This window comes from Schistocerca americana, unplaced genomic scaffold (genome assembly GCF_021461395.2).
Source record: "Schistocerca americana isolate TAMUIC-IGC-003095 unplaced genomic scaffold, iqSchAmer2.1 HiC_scaffold_44, whole genome shotgun sequence".
Taxonomy (NCBI): Eukaryota; Metazoa; Arthropoda; class Insecta; order Orthoptera; family Acrididae; genus Schistocerca; species Schistocerca americana.
The window spans coordinates 346921-354084 of NW_025726170.1; positions in this window are offsets into that span (position 1 = coordinate 346921).

A 7164-nucleotide genomic window follows, 5' to 3' on the forward strand; every position below is an offset into this window, starting at 1 on the left:
GTAAACCTGAAGTGAAGCATCGGAATCCAAAGCTGGACTCACAGGAGAGGTTCAAATCAGAAAGTTAGAGTGTCAGTCCTCTTGTATTTAAGTCGGCATTGTGCCTCTTGTATTAAATTCGGAAGCAATTTCTGTGTTTCATCGTCAATAAGAAGGTCCAAGGGATACAGTAACCCTGAAGTGAAGCATCCGAATCTAAAACTGGACTCACAGGATAGTTTCAAATCATAGTAAGTTAAAGTGTCAGTCCCTTTATACTTAAGTCGGCATTGTGCCTCTTGTATTAAATTCGGATGCAATTTCTGTGTTGTATCGTCAATAAGAAGGTAAAAGGGATACAGTAAACCTGAAGTGAAGCATCGGAATCTAAAACTGGACTCACAGTAGAGGTTCAAATCATAGAAAGAGTGTCAGTCCTATTGTACTTAAGTCGGCATTGTGCCTTGTGTATTACATTCGGATGCAAGTTCTGTGTTTCATCGTCAATAAGAAGGTCCAAGTGATACAGTAAACCTGGAGTGAAGCATCGAAATCCAAAGCTGGACTCACAGGAGAGGTTCAAATCAGAAAGTTAGAGTGTCAGTCCTCTTGTATTTAAGTCGGCATTGTTCCTCTTGTATTAAATTCGGAAGCAATTTCTGTGTTTCATCGTCAATTAGATGGTCCAAAGGGTACAGTAAACTTGACGAGAAGCATCGGAATCTAAAACTGGACCTACAGGGGAGGTTCAAATCAAAGAAAGTTAGAGTGTCAGTCCTCTTGTACATAAGTCGGCATTGTGCCTTTTGTATTAAATTCGGATGCAATTTCTGTGTTTCATCGTCAATAAGAGGGTCCAAGGGATACAGTAAACCTGAAGTGAAGCATCCGAATCTAAAACTGGACTCACAGGTTCAAATCATAGAAAATTAGAGTGTCAGTCCTCTTGTACTTAAGTCGGCATTCAGCATTTTGTCTTAAATTCGGATGCAATTTCTGTGTTTCATCGTCAATAAGAAGGTCCAAGGGATAGAGTTAACCTGAAGTGACGCATCGGAATCTAAGACTGGACTCGCAGGAGAGGTTCAAATCATAGAAAGTTAGTGTGTCAGTCCTCTTGTACTTAAGTCGGCATTGTGCCTTTTGTATTAAATTCGGATGCAACTTCTGTGTTTCATCGTCAATAAGAATGTCCAAGGGATACAGTAAACGTGATGTGAAGCATCGGAATCTAAAACTGGTCTCACAGGAGTGGTTCAAATCATAGAAAGTTAGAGTGTCAGTCCTCTTGTACTTAAGTCGGCATTGTGCCTTGTGTATTACATTCGGATGCAATTTCTGTGTTTCATCGTCAATAAGAAGGTCCAAGTGATACAGTAAACCTGAAGTGAAGCATCGGAATCCAAAGCTGGACTCACAGGAGAGGTTCAAATCAGAAAGTTAGAGTGTCAGTCCTCTTGTATTTAAGTCGGCATTGTGCCTCTTGTATTAAATTCGGAAGCAATTTCTGTGTTTCATCGTCAATAAGAAGGTCCAAGGGATACAGTAACCCTGAAGTGAAGCATCCGAATCTAAAACTGGACTCACAGGATAGTTTCAAATCATAGTAAGTTAAAGTGTCAGTCCCTTTATACTTAAGTCGGCATTGTGCCTCTTGTATTAAATTCGGATTCAACTTCTGTATTTCATCGTCAATAAGAAGGTACAAGGGATACAGTAAAACTGAAGTGAGCATCGGAATCTAAAACTGGACCCACAGGAGGGGTTCAAGTCATAGAAAGTTAGAGTGTCAGTCCTCTTGTAAATAAGTCTGCATTGAGCTCTTTGTATTAAATTCCGATTCAATTTCTGTGTTGTATCGTCAATAAGATGGTAAAAGGGATACAGTAAACCTGAAGTGAAGCATCGGAATCTAAAACTGGACTCACAGTAGAGGTTCAAATCACAGAAAGAGTGTCAGTCCTATTGTACTTAAGTCGGCATTGTGCCTTGTGTATTACATTCGGATGCAAGTTCTGTGTTTCATCGTCAATAAGAAGGTCCAAGTGATACAGTAAACCTGAAGTGAAGCATCGAAATCCAAAGCTGGACTCACAGGAGAGGTTCAAATCAGAAAGTTAGAGTGTCAGTCCTCTTGTATTTAAGTCGGCATTGTTCCTCTTGTATTAAATTCGGAAGCAATTTCTGTGTTTCATCGTCAATTAGATGGTCCAAAGGGTACAGTAAACTTGACGAGAAGCATCGGAATCTAAAACTGGACCTACAGGGGAGGTTCATATCAAAGAAAGTTGGAGTGTCAGTCCTCTTGTACATAAGTCGGCATTGTGCCCTTTGTATTAAATTCGGATGCAATTTCTGTGTTTCATCGTCAATAAGAGGGTCCAAGGGATACAGTAAACCTGAAGTGAAGCATCCGAATCTAAAACTGGACTCACAGGTTCAAATCATAGAAAATTAGAGTGTCAGTCCTCTTGTACTTAAGTCGGCATTCAGCATTTTGTCTTAAATTCGGATGCAATTTCTGTGTTTCATCGTCAATAAGAAGGTCCAAGGGATAGAGTTAACCTGAAGTGACGCATCGGAAACTATAACTGGACTCACAGGAGGGGTTCAAATCATGGAGAGTTAGAGTGTCAGTCCTCTTGTACCTAAGACGGCATTGTACCCTTTGTATTAAATTCGGAAGCAATTTCTGTGTCTCATCGTCAATAAGAAGGTCCAAGGGATACAGTAAACCTGTAGTGAAGCATCCGAATCTAAAACTGGACTCAGAGGAGAGGTTCAAATCATAGAAAGTTAGAGTGTCAGTCCTCTTGTACTTAAGTCGGCATTGAGCATTTTGTATTAAATTCGGATGCAATTTCTGTGTTGCATCGTCCATAAGAAGGTAAAAGGGATACAGAAAACCTGAAGTGAAGCATCGGAATCTAAAACTGGACTCACAGTAGAGGTTCAAATCATAGAAAGAGTGTCAGTCCTATTGTACTTAAGTCGGCATTGTGCCTTTTATATTAAATTCGGATGCAATTTCTGTGTTTCATCGTCAATAAGAAGGTCCAAGGGATACAGTAAACCTGAAGTGAAGCATCGGAATCTAAAACAGGACCCACAGGAGAGGTTCAAATCATAGAAAGTTAGAGAGTCAGTCCTCTTGTACTGAAGTCGGCATTGTGCCTATAGTATTTAATTCCGATGGAATTTCTGTGTTTCATCGTTAATAAGAAGGTCCAAGGGATACAGTAAACCTGAAGTGAAGCATCGGAATCTAAAACTGGACTCATAGGAGAGGTTCAAATCATTGGAAATTAAAGTGTCAGTCCTCTTGTACTTATGTCGGCATTGTGCCTTTTGTATTAAACTCGGATGAAATTTCTGTGTTTCATCGTCAATAAGAAGGTCCAAGGTATACAGTAAACGTGAAGTGAAGCATCGGAATCTAAAACTGGACTCACTGGAGAGGTTGAGCTCATAGAAAGTTAGAGTGTCAGTCCTCTTGTATTTCAGTCGGCCTGGTGCCTTTTGTATTAAATTCGGAAGCAATTTCTGTGTTTCATCGTCAATTAGATGGTCCAAAGGGTACAGTAAACCTGACGAGAAGCATCGGAATCTAAAACTGGACCTACAGGGGAGGTTCAAATCAAAGAAAGTTAGAGTATCAGTCCTCTTGTACATAAGTCGGCATTGTGCCTTTTGTATTAAAGTCGGATGCAATTTCTGTGTTTCATCGTCAATAAGAGGGTCCAAGGGATACAGTAAACCTGAAGTGAAGTATCCGAATCTAAAACTGGACTCACAGGTTCAAATCATAGAAAATTAGAGTGTCAGTCCTCTTGTACCTAAGACGGCATTGTACCCTTTGTATTAAATTCGGAAGCAATTTCTGTGTCTCATCGTCAATAAGAAGGTCCAAGGGATACAGTAAACCTGTAGTGAAGCATCCAAATCTAAAACTGGACTCAGAGGAGAGGTTCAAATCATAGAAAGTTAGAGTGTCAGTCCTCTTGTACTTAAGTCGGCATTGAGCATTTTGTATTAAATTCGGATGCAATTTCTGTGTTGCATCGTCCATAAGAAGGTAAAAGTGATACAGAAGACCTGAGGTGAAGCATCGGAATCTAAAACTGGACTCACAGTAGAGGTTCAAATCATAGAAAGAGTGTCAGTCCTATTGTACTTAAGTCGGCATTGTGCCTTTTATATTAAATTCGGATGCAATTTCTGTGTTTCATCGTCAATAAGAAGGTCCAAGGGATACAGTAAACCTGAAGTGAAGCATAGGAATCTAAAACAGGACCCACAGGAGAGGTTCAAATCATAGAAAGTTAGAGAGTCAGTCCTCTTGTACTGAAGTCGGCATTGTGCCTATAGTATTTAATTCCGATGGAATTTCTGTGTTTCATCGTTAATAAGAAGGTCCAAGGGATACAGTAAACCTGAAGTGAAGCATCGGAATCTAAAACTGGACTCATAGGAGAGGTTCAAATCATTGGAAATTAAAGTGTCAGTCCTCTTGTACTTATGTCGGCATTGTGCCTTTTGTATTAAACTCGGATGAAATTTCTGTGTTTCATCGTCAATAAGAAGGTCCAAGGTATACAGTAAACCTGAAGTGAAGCATCGGAATCTAAAACTGGACTCACTGGAGAGGTTGAGCTCATTGAAAGTTAGAGTGTCAGTCCTCTTGTACTTAAGTCGGTATTGTGCCTTTTGTATTAAATTCGGATGCAACTTCTGTGTTTCATCGTCAATAAGAATGTCCAAGGGATACAGTAAACGTGATGTGAAGCATCGGAATCTATAACTGGACTCACAGGAGTGGTTCAAATCATAGAAAGTTAGAGTGTCAGTCCTCTTGTACTTAAGTCGGCATTGTGCCTTGTGTATTACATTCGGATGCAATTTCTGTGTTTCATCGTCAATAAGAAGGTCCAAGGGATACAGTAAACCTGAAGTGAAGCATCGGAATCCAAAGCTGGACTCACAGGAGAGGTTCAAATCATAGAAAGTTAGAGTGTCAGTCCTCTTGTATTTAAGTCGGCCTTGTGCCTTTTGTATTAAATTCGGAAGCAATTTCTGTGTTTCATCGTCAATTAGATAGTCCAAAGGGTACAGTAAACCTGACGAGAAGCATCGGAATCTAAAACTGGACCTACAGGGGAGGTTCAAATCAAAGAAAGTTAGAGTGTCAGTCCTCTTGTACATAAGACGGCATTGTGCCTTTTGTATTAAAGTCGGATGCAATTTCTGTGTTTCATCGTCAATAAGAGGGTCCAAGGGATACAGTAAACCTGAAGTGAAGCATCATAATCTAAAACTGGACTCACAGGTTCAAATCATAGAAAATTATTGTGTCAGTCCTCTTGTACTTAAGTCGGCATTCAGCATTTTGTCTTAAATTCAGATGCAATTTCTGTGTTTCATCGTCAATAAGAAGGTCCAAGGGATAGAGTTAACCTGAAGTGACGCATCGGAATCTATAACTGGACTCACAGGAGGGGTTCAAATCATGGAGAGTTAGAGTGTCAGTCCTCTTGTACCTAAGACGGCATTGTGCCCTTCGTATTAACTTCGGAAGCAATTTCTTTGACTCATCGTCAATAAGAAGGTCCAAGGGATACAGTAAACCTGTAGTGAAGCATCCGAATCAAAAACTGGACTCACAGGAGAGGTTCAAATCATAGAAAGTTAGAGTGTCAGTCCTCTTGTACTTAAGTCGGCATTGAGCATTTTGTATTAAATTGGAATGCAATTTCTGTGTTGCATCGTCAATAAGAAGGTAAAAGAGATACAGAAAACCTGAAGTGAAGCATCGGAATCTAAAACTGGACTCACAGTAGAGGTTCAAATCATAGAAAGTGTGTCAGTCCTCTTGTACTTAAGTCGGCATTGTGCCTTTTGTAATAAATTCCAATGCAATTTCTGATTTTCATCGTCAATAAGAAGGTCCAAGGGATACAGTAAACCTGAAGTGAAGCATCGGAATCTAAAACAGGACTCACAGGAGAGGTTCAAATCATAGAAAGTTAGAGTGTCAGTCCTCTTGTACTGAAGTCGGCATTGTGCCTTTAGTATTTAATTCCAAAGGAATTTCTGTGTTTCATCGTTAATAAGAAGGTCCAAGGGATACAGTAAACCTGAAGTGAAGCATCGGAATCTAAAACTGGACTCACAGGTGAGGTTCAGATCATAGAAAGTAAGAGTGTCAGTCCTCTTGTACTTAAGTCGGCATTGTGCGTTTTGAATTTAATTCCGATGCAATTTCTGTGTTTCATCGTCAATAAGAAGGTCCAAGGGATACAGTGAACCTTAAGCGAAGCATCGGAATCTAAAACTGGACTCATAAAAGAGGTTCAAATCATAGAAAATTAGAGTGTCAGTCCTCTTGTACTTATGTCGGCATTGTGCCTTTTGTATTAAATTCGGATGCAATTTCTGTGTTTCATCGTCAATAAGAATGTCCAAGGGATACAATAAACCTGAAGTGAAGCATCGGAATCTAAGACTGGACTCACACGAGAGGTTCAAATCATAGAAAGTTAGAGTGTCAGTCCTCTTGTACTTAAGTCGGCATTGTGCCTTTTGTATTAAATTCGGATGCAACTTCTGTGTTTCATCGTCAATAAGAATGTCCAAGGGATACAGTAAACGTGATGTGAAGCATCGGAATCTAAAACTGGACCCACAGGAGTGGTTCAAATCATAGAAAGTTTGAGTGTCAGTCCTCTTGTACATAGGTCGGCATTGTGCCTTTTGTATTAAATTCGGATGCAATTTCTGTGTTTCATCGTCAATAAGAAGGTCCAAGGGATGCAGTAAACCTGAAGTGAAGCATCCGAATCTAAAACTGGACTCAATGGAGAGTTTCTAATCATAGAAAATTAGAGTGTCAGTCCTCTTGTACTTAAGTCGGCATTCAGCATTTTCTATTAAATTCGGATGCAATTTCTGTGTTTCATTGTCAATAAGAAGGTCCAAGGGATACAGTAAACCTGAAGTGACGCATCGGAATCTATAACTGGACTCACAGGAGGGGTTCAAATCATAGAGAGCTAGTGTGTCAGTCCTCTTGTACCTAAGACGGCATTGTGCCCTTTGTATTAAATTCGGAAGCAATTTCTGTGTCTCATCGTCAATAAGAAGGTCCAAGAGATACAGTAAACCTGTAGTGAAGCATCTGAATCTAAA